The sequence below is a fragment of the Desmodus rotundus genome, chromosome 1 (genome assembly GCF_022682495.2).
Source record: "Desmodus rotundus isolate HL8 chromosome 1, HLdesRot8A.1, whole genome shotgun sequence".
In the NCBI taxonomy this organism is placed as follows: Eukaryota; Metazoa; Chordata; class Mammalia; order Chiroptera; family Phyllostomidae; genus Desmodus; species Desmodus rotundus.
Genome location: NC_071387.1, coordinates 206,284,734 through 206,303,476, shown reverse-complemented (window position 1 = coordinate 206,303,476; position 18,743 = coordinate 206,284,734).

Genomic DNA, 18,743 nt, shown 5'->3' with positions numbered 1-18,743 from the left:
TTTAAAACCTGTTCTCTGGTCTGTGGCTCCTGCCTTTGTTCCAGCCAACATTATTTTCTTTCTTGATTTATGACAAGAAATTCCTCCATCATCTCCCTGGTACCAGTTTTGTTTCTGAAATGCCAGGTGCAGTAATGCCACCAGGATAATCTTTTGAAAATGTTTAACATAATTGTTACAGGTTGAATTGTCTCCCCCAAAATCATGTGTTGCAATTCGAAACCCCCAGTTCCTCAGAAAGTGAACTTATTTGGAAACAGGGTTGCTGCAGATGTAGTTAAGATGGGCTTCTACTGGAGCAGGGTGGCCTCCTAATCCATTATGACGGGTGTCTGGTAAAAAGAGGAAATTTGGACGTGGACATGCACACAGGCAGAACACCGTGTGAACATGAAGGCAGAGATTGGAACAACACATCTACTGCCAAACAAGGCCAAAAACTGCTAGCAACTCCCCAGAAATTCGGCGAAGGCATAAAACAGATTGCTCTTCACAGCTCTCAGAAGGAATCACTCTGCCAACACCGAGGTCTCAGATTTCTACCCCCCACAACTGTGAGACAGCAAGTTTTTGTTGTCTCAGTTCATGGGATTTGTAAGGGCAGTTCTGGAAAACTAATAAAACAATCAATATATTTCTCTCCTCTAGATCTTCAAACTGGTGGATGATACCCCTTGTCTATGGCATCAAACGCCAATGTCTCACCATAATATATGAGGCCTAATCTGGTCCTGACTGCACTTACCCCTTCACTTGTTTTATTACTGCTTTCCAAATTTGCTGCATATCATTTATCCCATTGTGACATGCTCTTCTGTGTTTTTGTGTTTGGTGGCCGTCTGCCTGATGCTTTTCCACCATCATTTACTGGGCAATTTTAAGCTATTCATTATGGCACATCTATGGCACCTCATGCTCTGTGAGTTACTTCACAGTAGAGTTAGATTTCCATTGTCTCTGCCCTGCTGGATTCTTCTCCCCTTCCATTTTTTGTGGTGTTTACCAAGGTACTTTTCATCCTTTATCAACTCTCCCTACCCACGCACTCATTCCCCATAGGTTGAACTCTTTAAGGGAAGAGATTTTCATGTGTTCATCTGGCACAATGAAAGCTAAGAAAATATTTTGAATAGATAAATGAGCCCAGAATTTCTTCAACCCTCTCTCTATTCATAAAGAGACATTTTCTCTTCTCACTGGGTATCTAGCTGCTCTATGCATGCATGTTTATTATCCTACTTTATAATTAAAATGTTAACTTTTTGTTATTTTTGTTTTAACCAGATGATATGTTTTCTTCAAAGCTGTCATTTATTTATAAGCATGAGAAATAAACATATTTTGAATGTCCTGTTGGTCAAGATTCATAAACTTTTTATAACACTCAATGCAGAAAATCATTAGGCAAAGGAAGAAAATAAAATGGTTTTATCCTACAAATGTCTTTTCAATTCAGACCTTTGGTTTTGAGCCTGATACCAAAATGGGCCTCCAGGCAGAGGCAGCACTTAAAGTTGAAAACGAGAGTCAATGACCACGCAATGCTCTTGGCGAGAAGTGCACTGCTGGAGACGGAGTATTGGCCAATGGAAAGAGAACCAGACACGGGTAACCCAATGGAGCATTGCAGTTAATGTTTGTTTAGCAAGTATTTGCTTTAGAAAATGTAAGTGTGACAGTTAATAAACAAAATTCTGGACATAGGTAATAATGTTTTCTTCCTTAAAAAGAATTTCAATATACTTGTTCAAGTACAACTGGACTTGAATGGCAATAAAATAAATAGTAAATAAAATGCCTATAAATGACAAAAAAGAAAGAATTTCAATATAATTATAATTGCACTTGAATATCTCAAATGAGTGCATTGGATTTTAATATTCCACTCAGTGTTCAGTAAGAATCATAGAATTTTAAGTCATAAAGGAGAACACAGATTATCTAGTTAAAACCCCAATTTTTGGATTAGATTGCTAAGGCCTAGACAGGCTGAACAACCTGTCCAAGTTCATGTAGCTATTAGGTGGATGGAGAAAGACTGGAACCCAGACCACCTGCCTTCTGTGAAGCATTCTTTCTAGTCTACTGTCATTGTCTCTCTTAAAGGACAGTCCAATCCCAACAAAATCTAAGAAGAACTGTACTCTCTCCATGTATCCCACAAAGAACACCAGTGCACTCTAAGTTATTTATTTTATATGAAACTGTAAGCCCCATATCCTATGTTTCACTAATCTAAAATTATATTAGCTGTAATAAACAGGGAACATGGATTTGAGGAGTATGTTTTGGTTGGTTCATGTTTCGTTAAAAAAGTTATTTAAAGTGGTTTAAACTTTAAGTGGTTCTTCCTCTCAATTAATGTCCATATAGAAAGGAGATGTTGCAAACCCATTTCGCTGACTGCCCTTTTATGAAACAATCATTGTGGAAGATAAATAGATGAAGGCGTTATCACAATTTTATGCATGAAAATTCAAAGATCCACGTTACTGTGAATTCTAAAGGTTGCTGCCATTTTCTCTGTAGCTTGTAATCTCACATATAACTTGTTTCTTCTCAATATTTTGATCAGAACAGGAATATTTGTATCCCTTGCATCTGGAAGGGAACTAAAGATTTAATAGATGGTCTATAAATATTGGTGTTAACACTGATGAAAACACATCAGATCCTTTTTAGATTCAAACAAGGAATAAATGATAAACACAATATTAAATAAAAGCTGTTGGCAATTGCAATAGAGACCTTTCTGGCAGTGATTGTATACTTTGGCTCCCTGGAGTAATAATACATGCCAATTATTACATTCAGGGTGTCTAGGAAAGATATGTTACACTTATGTCCATGACAGTGCCTCACACTATGTATGGCCTGCCAAACAATGCACCTCTGAAAGCTGAGTTTGCCTTTTGTTATTTGATTAATATAATTCCCATAGACATTATCCTTGAAGAATTAGATGTTCAAAATATTGCAACTGGAGTTAGGATTCTGAAATCTGTCACTGACAAACTACATAACTGTAACAAGTTTATTGAATAACTTATACCCCATGAGGTACACTCGATATTTTCCAACCTCAGCCTAGTACTCCATTCCTCGTCAATTGATGGTACCTTGAAGAGACCTCCTGCCTTTCTAGGGGTTTTGTTTGTTTGTTTATTTGTTTTGTGATACAAAGAGTCTCATTTTGCTCACTAAGACTCATTTTTCTATCATGAAGTTTAATCCAATCCACTTTAAATGTCAATTCTCATCTCACATTCAAATAAAGTTTCTCCCTGCCGGCCAAGTTCAGGCCTGAACCATGCTGCAGCAGAGAGGAGCCAGGTATGATCTTTGCTTTTATACTTTCTCTAGATCTTTCATTCTTTGATACTTTTTTTCTAATGGAAAAGAATATTGGAAGAAGAAAAATAAAAGCCTTATACATTTAGCATCTTGACAGGCAGCCAAAGGTGACTCCTCTGGGAAAGCACCCAAATTCACACTCTTTTGTGGCATGTACTTCTGAATTTTTTAGAGGCCTGCACAGAAAATGTCCATACTATTCACCCACTGATGCCTTCCTGGGTGACCATATCTGCCCTGTTTTGCTAGGTTGCGCAGTGGCAACAAGCATAACTTAGTGATTTATAATAACAAAAGTTTATATCTAGTTTACATTGTATGACCTCTGCTGATTAACATTATCTTTTCTCCCAGCATTTTCCTTCTGGGACTCATAAGGAAGAGCCAGCCCTAATCTGGGACCTGCTGCTGACATTACAGAAGGAACATCAGATGACTCAAAGTTTTCATTAAGAAGTATTAAATGCCATTTCTGCTTAAAATCCACTAGCAGAGTGAGTCAGTCACATAGAGAAGATAGGGCAGATGTATGATCCTCCCAAGGACAGGAAAAGAAAATTTTTGAATGAACCAAACTACCTTCCACCATGACCCTTTGCATCCCTCCCCAGCTGATCTTCCGCTGCAGGAAATACACTGCATAGCCTCCAGCCGTTGATGGAGGCAATGTCACACTGTCATGTCATGCTCTTGTGTGGAATATTTGCAAGATGGCTCCAACATGGCTGCCTTTCACTATCCCTACTTACCCCCTAATATCTGTTCACAACATCTCCCTGGCCCTTGATTCCATTTGTGACATCAACTTGGCCATGGATTCATACATTATTTTCATGGCAAATAATGGAAAGGAATACTGTTTTCCTGCTGCCATCTCTTCTACCTTGTTAATGGGAGCTTTTTAAAACCTTACTCACACACCTAAAATTGTCAAAGAATAAGTAGGAACCAGGATATATATTCTACCTGAACTCAAAGTGCCAATTTCTCCAAAGTGCTTTCTTATCATGATCTACTCTGGTACACCAGAGGTAGACCTAAAAGTTTCTGATGCTCAGCAAACATTAAACTAAGGAATGAGATGCTAGTGTTCCCTTGTTGAGTAAGCTTGCCTTTTACTATCAGGGATTCTCTTGAATCCTTTCTTGTGTGAGTTGGGAAGCAGCTTCTCTCCTTTCCTTAAAGAAGAGAAAAGGTGAAATGCTACTACCCTCCCTACCAGGCTGAAAGCTCATGAAATACATAAATCTACTCATTATCAAGTGCCAGTCTTCTATTTACAAAGCCTGAGAGTCATCTTGAGGATGAGAGTTGATGGACACTGTTGGCCACCTCTTCACTAGCCCCAGAGGTGCTGTCTGGCATCTCCTCAAAACTACTTAGAGTATGGAAATTCCTAATGCTATTATCCATAACTGTGGACGTTAAGCTGAAATCCAGAGATGAATGCACACATACACCCTTCCATATCCTGTTTACATAACCATGGACAAGTAAATTAACCTATACAGGATGTAGTCTTCTCATGGGGAAGAGTACCGTGAACTGTAGGGCACTTCTCTAAGTAGTATCAAAACTGATAGGAAGGGGATTAAGAAATACAAACTTCCGGTTATAAATAAGTCACAGGGATATAATCTATAGCAGAGGGACTATAGTCAATAATACCATAGTAACTCAGTACAGTGACAGGTGATTACTTTAGACTTATCAGGTGATCACCTCATAAGGTATATAAATGTGAAATCACTATGTTGAAATCTGAAACTAATATAATATTGCATGTAAACTATAATTTTAAAGTAAATTAATTTTTTAAAAACAGGAAAAGTGAAGAAACACTTCATACAGGAGACACTTGGATCCTGGACTTATTCATATACTGGCAATGGAGGGTAGACTTCTCTTGTAAAGCACAAAGTGGTTTTCAAACACATAGTTTGAACCACTGAACTTTTGCCTTCATTTTATTTTATTTTTTTTACTGTTGTTCAGTTACAGTTGTCCCCATTTCCCCTATTACCCTCTCCCTCCTTAACCACCCCCACCTCCCACATTCAATACTCTCCATCACCCGTTGTCTTTGTCCATGTTCCTTTATACATGTTCCTTGATGACACTTCCCCCTTTTCCCCCCTCTCCCTTCCCCTCTGGTTACTGTCAGTTTGTTCTTTATTTCCATGTCTCTGGTTGTATTTTGCTTGCCTGTTTGTTTTATTGATTAGGTTCCACTTATAGGTGAGATGATATGGTGTTTGTCTTTCACTGCCTGGCTTATTTCACTTAGCATAATGCTCTCCAGTTCCATCCTTCCTGTTATGAAGGGTAGGAGCTCCTTCTTTCTCTCTGCTGTGTAGTGTTCCATTGTGTAAATGTACCACAGTTTTTTGATCCACTCATTTACTGATGGATACTTAGGCTGTTTCCAGAACTTGGATATTATAAATAATGCTGCTATGAACATTGGGGTGCGTAGGTTCTTTGAATTGGTGCTTCAGGATTCTTAGGATATAATCCCAGCAGTGGAATTTGCCAGGTCAAAAAGCAGTTCCATTTTAGTTTTTTGAGGAAATTCCATACTGTTTTCCACAGTGGCTTCACCAGTCTGCATTCCCACCAACAATGTACTAGGGCTCCCTTTTCTCCGCATCCTCTCCAACACTTGTTTGTTCATTTGCTTATGATGGCCATTCTCATGGGTGTGAAGTGGTATCTCATTGTGGTTTTAATTTGCACCTCTTTGATGGCTAGTGATGCTAAGCATCCTTTCATATGTCTCTGGGCCCTCTGTATGTCCTCCTTGGAGAAGTGTCTGTTCAGGTCCTTTGCCCATTTTTTAATTTGATTGTTTGTCTTCTTGGTGTGGAGTCATCTGAGTTCTTTATATACTTTGGAATCAAACCCTTGTCCAAGGTATTGTTGGCAAATGTATCTTCCCATACAGTTGGTTCCCTTTTAATGACATTTTTGACTTAATGTAATGCACCTTCAACTATACCAGCAAAACATGTAGATCCCCATTAAGCCAATTTTAAATGCTTGCTGTTTTGTAAAAACCATCATGCATACACTTCAGAATTTTCCATTCTCAACTACTCCTTTCACATCACAAGAAATTTACACAACTTAAAAAGCAAAAATTTTAAATTAAGTTATAAGAGATTCAGGGAACTCTAAATTCAGTCCAGTTTTTCAAACCACAACTGGGGAAAATAAAAAGTTCTTTCACAAACTTCAGTTTGTGTTATAGTCTTAATTTTATTTAAATGTAGGTATTTTGTAATTTCCATTTTCTTTCATATAAGAAGAGAACGTCTGAGGGGGATTTTGGATATACAGCTTTATGAGCTGAAGGTGTCCTGCAGAAGCTAGTCTGTGCATCGTGCTTACCCTTCATGCGGCTGATGCAGGCACTCTGGAGCTATTGTCTATCCTCAGGTTGTGTGAACAGCATGTAATTTCAAGGAATTCAGAGCTAACACATCACAAAAGCCATTAGAAAAGAAAGAGATGAATCAACATCCCACTAGAAATGCATATAAAATTTTTAGTTTATTTAATACATTGGTAATCTTATTTTAGGTTTTATAGAGGTTATTTTCCTCTTCGGAAACAAAGTGTTACTGTAAACTGGTCTCTCAGGAAGCATTTCTTGATTTTTGTGTGTGTGTTACATATTTTTTAATATAGTTTATTGATTATGCTATTACAGTTGTCCCAGTTTTCCCCCTTTGCCCTCCTCCACCTAATACCCCCCCATTCCCTCAGGCAATCCTCCCCACCTTAGTTCATGTCCATAGATCATACATATAAGTATTTTAGCTACTCCATTTCCTATACTGTTCTTAACATCTCCCTGTCTATTCTGTACCTACCGCATTTGTTGATTTTAACGTGCCCCTATGGCATCCTCTCAACCATGTGAAATTCTCTTTAAAGAATCAGTCCTAAATTTGGAATGTGTAATTTTCAACCACATGGTGCCTAAGTGGTCCATAAACAGGTACCATACACTGGAAAGTAACACTCAATAGCTGGAAGGAATGCTAAGAGTCAACTAAGAGCTTATGCTCTTAGCAAAGTAGGAAGAATAAGACAAGCGGAAAGAATTAGTATTTTTAAGTTAATTAACTGTTCTATTTCCTGACTGAATTTAATATTTGATAGTTTAAAACTGTCATGCTAATGGTATATACAGAGGAAATTAACAGAGGAGGTTCAGAAGGTAAGGCACTAGGACCACCACTGAAAAGATCCCCACATTCCACTCACTTGCTCATATAGTTTTCCTAGGGGTGGAGGAGTTGGGTAATTTAGTATAAAGACCCTGCTAGTCTTCTTTCTAGAAGTAATAAAAAATTATGTTGGTATCTACAAGGCAACAAAATCAAATTAAATTAGTGAAATTAAAAGATAAAAGTTAATTGATTTTTATCTTTTGTTACATTGATTGAGAGAGAAAATAACTTCCTGGAGAACAGGAAGAAGCAGCGGAGCAGGAAATGGAAAGGGAAGAGGTCTTGAATGAGTAGAAGCAATCCAAGATCAAGTTCAATGGAAGAATAGTACACAAAGGAAGAAGGGTAGGAGAAGGAAATTTGACCCATCAGAGAGATCCTTTGGGAAGAGATCTATAATTTCTAGAGAGAAGGCAATATGCCATATTTCTTTGACAAGACAGAAGAGTCCTCTAGAGTTAGGAAAGGTGTAGAAATTAGTGGATCTACAGAGAAGCAACAGGAGAACAGAGAGAGCCATTTATTTAAATTACATGGACAGTCAGTAGCTGTTCCCTCCTCCTAGAGTGAAGGCCATCATCTCAGTGTGGGGTCCACAGGGACATAGCTGTTTGCTAACTAGCCCTGTACCCAGAACAAAGATCAGTCAATAAATGTAGTTTGAAGATGAACAATAAATGAAGGCATTCTCTGGCTCACCTTCCCTTACTTCTAATGTGAAACAGGGATACATGCAATAAACAGAATCAGAGCTCCAAGCTGGGAAGTACAGGTTATTGATAGCATGGTCCCATCTATGCTCCCATTTTGGAAGAGTTGGGGATTTTGTAGGTGGAAAGAAGATTGACAAAATAATGGTTAGTTAAATAAATAAAGGAACAGAACAGGATCTGATGACTGCACCAAGGATTATTCTGCCAGACTGATGAACACCTGACTGCAGAGTATTACACAGTATCAGCTAGAAGCCTGCCAGGTTTACACTAACTTTAGAATCAAAGTGTCGGGGGAGGGAGAATGTTATCAGATAAAACTAGAAAACTGGGTATAATGAAGGACTCCCGCCATTACAATAAAACAAGTTATGCAACTGGTACAGATGAAAGAATTCATAGTTAAAGTGACCAAAAAGAAGGTCAGGCTGGGGTGGAGGGAGTGGTGGTGGGGGAAATGGAGACAACTGTACTTGAACAACAATTTTTAAAAAAAGAAAAAAAAAGAACTCTACTCTGTGTTCAGAGCTCAGAGTATCAACAATATTTGGAGTTTAATTCCAGATAGTAAATTAAGGTTTGTTGTTTGAAACCATGATTATGACAACAAAAAAAAAGTTGTATACTTTGTTCTAGTCAAACCTTGGAAGAAGATGGAGCTGAACTCTACATATCATGCAGATGGGAGTTTGTGTGGAACTGGAGTCTTTTACTAGCATGAAAAAAACCTCAGTGAAGGTAAAAGAGGGGAGAACACAGTAAATGTTAGAGAATGCTCTACACCCAGTTACTGAAAGAAAATCTTGTTCCTGATCTTAGAACTCCAGTGATTTGGGACATGTGCCTAGGGAGAGCCCAAGGTAAAAGCCCAAGCTGGTCATAGTAAGAACAGTGTTTACCCAAGGAATTAAAGGCCTTGTATTTGGAAGAAAAAACTGGACCTTAGTTGAGCAGAAAACAGTATTGAATGGCAGATTTAACGATCAAGACAAGGCAAAAACTAGGAGTGGGCAGAAGCAGGAAGGATTAAGGGTGAGCTGGTGTGTTATGGAAAAATTTGGGACAGTTCACAATTAAAACAATAGACAGCAAGAGAGTGTTTGGATTACCCTCACAGGGGATGTTACGTGCATGAGAGGTGGGTGTGGGCAGGAACACGAACAGGTGGCAGAGGCGGGGGCTTGAAAGAATCAGAGCCTGAACCTGGACAGGAAGACAAATATAATTGTGTGGGGAATTTTCAACTTCCCTGTAATCTGTTAAAAGTCTCATTTCATCAAGAGAAATAGCAGTTTGACATCATCATGGAAAGCACTGGTTTTATGGCCACATGGGCTCAGTTTGAAACCTAGCTCTGCGGGGTGACATTGGGCAAAACAATGATCTTAATATTGGCCTCAAATTCCTCATCTGCAAAATGGGTGTTATAATAATGGTATCTACATCACTGTCACAACAGGCAGATTAAATGAGATGAAAAATTTAAGGAGTTGTACTGTGACCATCATCACCCCTACATAAATTTTAGTCTGTTCTTATTAATATGTAAACTATCTGATAAATTCTTTATTTACCTTGAAGTAAACTTTTTCCTACCACAAGTCTATCTACCTAATTGTTAAAGAAGACTTGGTCAGGGGGGTGGAAATGAGAAGACCTTTGAAAGAAGTGACCTTGCCTTGTCATCAACAGTTCTCTAAGTCAGTGTACTTATAAGGCACCTGGATTTTTTTTTAATATGTCCTCTCTGACTCAGTTGGCCTGGTGTGGGGGCTGGAGATTCTGCACTTCTAACAAGCTCCCAGGAGGTGCCGGTCCATGTACCACACTTTGATCAGAAAGGCCACCAACTACCAGAAAGTAGTGGGAAACGTGGCAGGAACATAACAGGGATTTCAACATGGCAAACTTCTGAGGCAGCAAGAAATATTGGTAGGATTTCCTGGATCAAAGCCTAAAGAAAAAGGATGGCTCAAATCCAAAGCCAATGTTATGAGATGTAGTTTTCAAAAATGATATTCTGACTCTACAATCTCAAATAGTCCTGAGGGTATTTCTATATAGCTACAGGCATCAATGAAAAAAATACAGAAAATAAAAGAAAGGAAAATAACTTAGGAACAAGAGAAGCCTAGGCTTGCATAAATAATATTAAAAAGTTGATGAATTCTAGAATTCATGGAGGTTGGGAAAGCCACCTAAAGCTAGTTTGGAAAGATATTTTTAGACAAAGAACAACACAATGACATAGGCCCTCTGTAAAAAGATTGACCTGTCAACAAGTATGGAGAGAACACCAGACTCCTCAGCCTTCAGCTTGCTTCTCCTGATCATGGTCTGCACTCTAGAAAGTGGAGGTTAAAATTGGTGCGAAGGACGAGAAGCTAGTACGGGCTGGAGCTACCATATTATAGCGCCCTATTTTACTAAATGAGTTCAAATGTTTCCATTTAGGTTATACTTCATACTCATTAGAGATTGCTAAACAAACGTTTGTGAAAGCGTGAGGAGCACAAAAGTTCTAGACAACCCTAACTGACCAAACATTGCCCTATTGTTTTAATAGTGGTTTCCATAAGTGTTGTCTAATGAATGCTAATGATACTAATTCTTGGCTGGATTTGAGACATATTATTTTAATGAAAACTAATAAAGACAAGTATTTTTTCCCAATTTTTCCAATGAATTCTTATTCATCCTTAAAGAACCTATCCAAATGTAACTTTTTTGATGAAGTAATTTCTCATTCTCTTACACAAAATTCATTACATTTGTTCTCTGTGTTCTCATTAATCTTAGAAAAAAAATTTTTTTTTTACTTAACATCTTAACCGTACTTAACGGCATTACATTTTGGTACCTTATCTGCATGTGCATTTTCCAACCTGACAGAGAATGGCTTATTTTTATCCTTACAATCCTTATGTTCTGTACAGTGTGTGATACATAGATTAACAAGTTTCAAAACTGAAGTCTACACTCCTAGAACACGTGCACCAAACTCAGTCTTAGCCTATACTCACAGAAATCTAGAATATGGGAGATATACTGTATTTTTCAGACTATAAGATACACTTTTCCTCCAAAATTTGGGAGGGAAATGGGGGTGCATCTTATAGTCCAAATGTAGCTTACCTGGCTCGCTGGGCAGAGGGGTGGGGGTTGGAGGCGGTGGAGCAGGGTTTTTTTTTTTCCTATTTTCCTCCTCTAAAACCTAGGTGAGGCTTATGGTCCAGTATGTCTTACAGTCTGAAAAATATGGTAAGTCACAGTCAGTTGAGTGGTGTAGCAACTATGTTTCGAATACAAATTTTTTAACACACGGTTTATCCCACTTCATGGCCTCTGCAGCCCCTGTCACCTGAGGTGGTGACAGTATCAGCTATGTCATGCTGTTGGACAAGAGGCTTCATCTCTCTTGCTCAGTGTTTGCGTAGGTAACAATAGTACTACTGCATAATGCTGCTAGACTGATTAAGGGAAATCATGGAGACAGAAAACACTTGGAACAGTGGCCAGCATGTCGAAGCTCTAGGTGTCAGCTGTGTGGTTGTTGTCATTTGGTCTTTGTTCTGGGTGCTGCATGTGAGGAGCACCATTGATAAGCAGCCCAGTCCCGAGAGCAGTGACCAAGAGAACTAAAGAGTCATAATCATTTCAAGAAGAAGGCTAAACTATCTCCAGCTGCAAGGCTGGAACTGAGATTTGAGGAGGGTAAAAGGGACAAAGGACAGGATGGCCCTCTTCAAAAATGAGACAGTAAGTAGCCTGGTTCTAGCTCACTCAAGAGGACAAAAATGGGACCAAAATCGGAAACCACATAGAGAAAGACAAAGAAAGAAAGTTCAAATAAAGAAAAGCTTTTCTCACACAGCAGGTAGAATGGGATGTCTCTAGAGCACAGGTGGCAAACACAAGGCCCGCAGGCTGAATCTGGCCTCCACCTTCTTTTATCCGACCTGGCACCTTGTTTCTACCCAGCAGCAGTGCCAAGTTCTTGCTTAACTGTTAAGGAGTAGTTACATTTACACAGTCCTAAAATTATATTCGACCCTTTGAAGGCAACCACGAGGCTGATGTGGGCCCCGGTGAAAATGAGTTTGACACCCCTGCTCTAGAGGTATTTAAGCAGAATTAGGAACATGCTGGTAGAGCTGGTAAATACAAGATCGAATCATTGAACGGCAGGGAGCGTGGGTTACCTTGTTTCCACAGTCGTCGGGCTCTAGACCCTTCGCTTTACAGATGAGGGATTGAGGCCCAGAAAAATGAAGAGATGTGGCCAGAGACAGACACAGAACTCATTGGCGGCAGATCCTGGACTAGAACCCAGTTTGCCAATTCCCTCTCTAGGGCTCTTTTCAGCAAGTCTTCTTGCTTCAGAAAGAAGGTACTTTCCAGAACAGGTGGAGGTGTGCTCCCAAGTACGAGTGTGAAGTACGTGGACAAGTGAGGCAGAGTGCTTGAGAGGGAATGAGTAGAACAAACCGTGTGGAATAAAGCCACGGAGTTGTGGATACACAATGCCTGGAGCTTTTCCGGCCACTTTGTGTATGCTGCTCCCAAACACGAGTTTATTTGTATATATATATATTATATACATAAAATCATAGGGCATTCTAACATGTGAAATTTAAAGAGTATAAACTCTATAAACCTGAGATTGTATTTGCCCATTTTATTTCATATGTCCCAAATTTTCATCTGAAATAAATGTTTGCTAGGCTTCAGTTCAATGGTCGTATATATCAACTGATTTCTCTCTATCCATTTAACTGCGTATGGGTGCTATTTAAGCTTTACAGGAAAAACATTTTGAAAAACATGAGCTTTTAATACAGAGACTCTTTGGGAGAGATGATAGGCCTGGATGATTGACATCCAGAAACTGTGGAGTCGAACTTCTTCCATTCAACTTCTGAATTTAGGAAAACCGCTTGACTTCTAAAATCTCCACTTCAACCCCTGTAAAATGGAGGTAACAATAGTACCCATGCCACAAAACTGTAAGGATTAATTAAAATGATTCATGCTGGAGTACTACTTAATTTTCAGTTTTATTTTATTTAATTTTTTATGTTCAGTTTTCATGTGGGAAATGATTCAAAGAGAAGAATAAGCAACTAGAACATGTTGACTTAAACTAAAAAGAAACATGTAGTTAATTTAATACTATCCTTATGAAGTTTATTGGTGTTGAATCCAAGGGAATTCTGTGTACAGATGTTTTTCTGCAAAAGAGGTTCTCACTACGTATTACAGAAACTCGTGGGGGAAAGGAAGGTCAGAGACCACTCTACCTCCTGCTCTAACCATCTCTGTATCCCCACTCGGGACAGCAGCCAGCCTACGCTTGACTATCTCAAGAGGTATCACCCATTTCAACTGCATTTAACAGTAATACAAAACGGTATGAGGAAAAAAGAGAAATTTCTCTCACAAAAAATCCCAGTTGGTTTATAGAAGAGTTTATCCTGCTTCTTAAGGCATCAATCATATGAAGAATAAAATAAAAGACTGATTAATGTGATTGATAAAATATAAATTTAGACATTTCAAGTTTATTAGTGATAAAATAATTTACAAATTTTAACTGGGCAATAAACTATATATTCCAAGTAGGTTTTATAATCATAAATATTTTGTTCAGTGTGGGAAAGATGAGAATGTTTTCAAAATTATTCTTAATATTTGACATATAATTGGTTCTTAATAGATGTTAGTCGAATACATGAATAAAAAGTCAATGAATTAAGAAGTGGTAGTGGAAAGATAGTTCATGAAAGTTGCTTTAAGTTTGCCAGATTTAACACATAAAAAGAAACTTCTTATGGTAATAAACATAAATTACTCTTTACCTGAAATTCAAATTTAACTGAGCATCCTTTATGTTTTCTGGCAAGTTTATACTCAGAGGGGGGAAACTAAGGGCAAACATACATGAAATCATCAATATTTATCTATAGTAAAGGAAGAAATGAATTTTCTTCCAAGGCTGTTGATAAATATAAGGAATACACAATATATATGTTTAAAAATAAAACAAAACTTAAAAAGAATTAAGGAGAATAAAGGCAAAACCCCTTTAAAAATACAGCTTTTTTGAAAACCTTGCCAGACTCCGAGAGATGTTATGGCCTACCCTACCCTGTGTGTGTGTGGGCGTGTTTTGGGATAAACTCTAAAACAGCTTCTAAGTGTTTTCTGTACTTTGTCCTTGTCCACTTGGAGGTCATTAGGGATGAGCTGTTGCTTTGGTTGCAAGCATGGTCTTACACTTTGGGTTTCATTATAAAGTCTTAAAAGATTGTTACATTAAAAGTAAAATAAAAACCGATTCACAACCAAAACCTCAAACAGAATTATTTTATTCACTGACACTGGGAACTATAGACCTGACAAGTTCCTAAATATTAAGCAAAACCTTAAAATCCTAGGCTGGACTCTTACCTAGACTCTTAAGATCCTTCGAATGTCAATTTATAAATTAACAAAAGTGAAAAAATATTAATTATACATAAAATTATATGTCTTGCCAATAATATCATAGATGCCAGAAATATTAGGAACCACATCTGAATTGTCCACCATTTATGTAGCTGGATTGTTGCATGAATCCTGGTATATAATAGGTACTCAATTATCATTAACTTAATCAAATTTTAGGGCAAATAAAGCATAAATAGGAGTGTCACTGTCTTTACCTTATGTAGTTAACTCCTCATCAGTATGTTTTTCTGTTCCCGAATGCCTTCTTAGTGTTTATTGATTAAATGCAATAGTAAAGTAATGCCTCAGTTTCTTTATCTGTAAAATGGAGATAATGACGCACCTACCCCACAGTGTTGTTACAGGTAAAGGGCTTCGTATAGGTAATGGCACTCAGTACATAGCAAATTCTATTCTCCGGCAGCAGCAGCAGCAACATTTACACTTGGACCTTTCTGCAGTGAGCATTTCATTCTTTTACATTCTTTTGTCTTTACAGTTGGGTTAGAAGCCTAGTCGTGGCCTGAAGAGACTCCCCGAGAGTTTAAAAAGAAACCTCACCCCTTCTGGAAGAGTCTAGCCTAAAAGTGTCCTTGGAAAGCAATGTCCCCCATCTATGTTTGATTGTTTATCGCCCCCACAATGCCTCTTCTTTAGAATCCTCTCCTGAATGTCGATTATAACACTTTAAACCTGTCTGACTGTGCTGGCTGCCCCCCCCTCAATTTTTCCCTTCAATTCTAATAGTCTATTGTGATGTCATCATCTCAGCTGCTTTTATTCGGAGTACATCATCTGAAAATGGAGAATGATCCAGCAAATTGTCTTTTACAGATCTGTTTAACACAGAATAGCATGTTTTATATATGTGCGGTATTGCACAGTTACATTAGGACTTCCTATCACCTATTGTTTGAATAGACGCAGATCAACAGACCCAAATTAAATGTTTAGTATATGTTTTGGCTTGAAATACTAAGCTATACTAAGCTACTGTTCTTTCTGTATAAACACTAGCTCTCAAGCCGTCTTAGAACAAAGTTTTATTAATAAATGTAATGAACTTAAAACTCAGCCTAACAATACAAATCGGTGGTTGTTATATGAAGTTGTTAAAATCTCCTTCCCCCATATTGCCAAAATCACCCTCCTGAATCACCCTGCACGGTGATGAAAGATGTAAGGCTATTTTTATTGGGCTTTCTTGCTAGGGGAACACAACTTTCTGATCAGATCACGTTCCAAATCTGGCAGAAACCGGTGTTCAGTCCCCCTTGCTGCCTCCTGAAATTCGAGCATGGTGAGCCACCACCCACCAGCCAGCCTCACTTCATTCACTTTCCCTTTAACCTGGCTCACCGAGTTTTGTCTCTTGCAATGAACTATAATTTACTTTCAAAATTATTTTCCAATGCTAATAAAATTTTTATTTTTACAAAAATTCATAACACTACATCTTCCCTTTTTTAAATCATTCATGATCTAGATAATCTAGTCCAGTGACTCTCTGCCTTGGCTGTGCAGCATCTTAAAAATACAGATGTTTCTCTACCTGACTCCCAGAGAAGTGAATGAACATTTTTATGAGTGAAAAACAGTCCTTATATTTTCACATAAACTTTATAGGACATTCTGATGATCAGCCATGAGATTCTTCTCATTCACCCTAACTCAACAAATTAGTAATATTATTGTTTTATTACAGACTGAGAAAATAATAAAGGTAATAATAATAAGATGATAAAGAATAAAGGCAAAATGTAGACATGAAAAAGAAATATATACCAGCCTTATTTCTTTATATCCTAGCATATCATCTTATAATTGGGAACACCTTGTTCTTGGAAGTCTGGATCTCTGGTGAGGAATGATGGGATACTAGGAAATTGCCTGTGGTACTCTTTAAAATGCCCTTTAGATGAATGACATTAGAATTATTTGCTCTTCAAATGCCTTTTTTTAAAGCATTCCGCTTGATGAAAAGAAACACCCGACATCGAGTTACATATGTAAATGCAGTTCTTTGAGCTAATTATTAGTACCAATTTGCAATGTGATGAAAAGATGTATTCATTTGAATTTTAATGGTCAGTTTTTATTTATACACTTTTAAAATAATTTTCAGCTTAAAGGAAAATAGAATATGTAACTGCACTTTTGAATGATTTCTTAATCCCAAACATATTGTACACATTGTAAATACTGCTGGACAGAGGTTACCCTATCATGATGGTCCAATTATGCATTTTAATCTTAATAAAGACTCAGAGAATTTGTTAATCAATATGCATCATGACTAAATAGACAAATACCCAAGCCAAACTTTCAGAAGAATCTTAGTAGGGGGGAAATATCTTTTCTTGGAAAGGTTGCACTCCTAAATGTAAATAACTGTGACTTACTCTCTGAGTCATATAGTAGACATTAATATCCGTGTACCATAATGAGAATTAAAATGAAATGTTGTTTGTTGATTCCTAATATCTATTCAAAAACAAGTTATTAACTCAGTTATGGAGGGGCCCATTCTCCAGTGTATGAATTATTCATTTCCTCTGTTTTGAAAAGGTTATTGCAGCTGCCACGGCCACGACACTAGTAAAGATCCAGCTTGATGAGAATGTTCGTGAGATGTTTAAGCGTGAAGGAAGGCACTGATTATAAGAGCAAATCATTTTTAATTGAATAAAGAGTCTATAAGCAAAATACTTTAGAATTGTGAAGACTCGTTCTATATGGATTGTTGAACAAAAGCATAAAATGAACTGTCTGAGAATTCCCATGAGCTTCTGGTTTGAAGTGAAATACAACAGATATGATTTCTGCCAACATTCAATCTAGAAAAGGAGCTGATATCAAGTATTATAGTCACAACTTTTGTCAGATACCATTTGCAAACCAGACCAAAGTTCCGCCATTGATTGGGCTTGGCTGCTCTGAGCTCACCAAATTCCAAGGATGATTTAAGTTTTTCCACATAAAGAATATTGTATTAGGCTCTTTCACATGGATTAAATGGGACATAAACAATAGATACAATTCATTATAGAATAGATCATTTCAACCTGGGTTTCAAAATACATTTCTAAAAATTGAGAAACTCTTATTGTATCCTCAAAAACAATGACCAAATCACTAACTATAGCCAATACTATCATTAAAATACAATTTGTTGCTTTATCAGTATAAGGCAGTGCTATGGATGTTATTAATGACAAGTACCAGCCTGAATCAGGGAGATTATATATGACTAAAACCTCTGTGAACAATGTTAGGTAAAGCTAGCACTAACAATAGCTTTGAATTTTGTAAAGTTTTCAGATACATTGTATTACCACAATGGCAAATGATGGCCAGATGAGGAAGCTGTGACATTTGTAACTGCCCAGGTTTCACATCCTTTGCTTTAAGTCATTTTATCAATGTCGCCTTGGAGCTTTTTTAAACACTAGTAAGAGTGATTTAAAACCACACATTTCTAATGAAAATGTATTTCCTATTAGACAATAGAAGTAACACATTCTTCATTGCACTATAATCCCACCAGACTTAATTTATGTAATAGATGGGGAATAAACTAAGAGCTGACACAATCCTGTTTTGGAACATTCAGCACCTCCTTCACCATCATCAGAAAACCAAGATCTTTACGTCACTATTTCAAGCATGCCAAACAGTTACTTTAAATTATCTTGCAGTCCCTTACATTTCAGGACGTTTCAGCTGAAATATTTAATTGTGAATGATATAATGCTGTTCTACCTTGGAAAGCACTCTTCCATGAAAACCAGTGTAATGACAGTGACCATGGATGGCTCGTGAGATGACAGGGAGGGCTCAGAAGTGGGTCGCATACCAGCCATCTATCACAAATCGCGTTGCTGACCAGTCTGTGCCTGGAAAACAGCAGCGATGATTGCCCAGTGCAGCCTCGATTACTCAGAAAGAA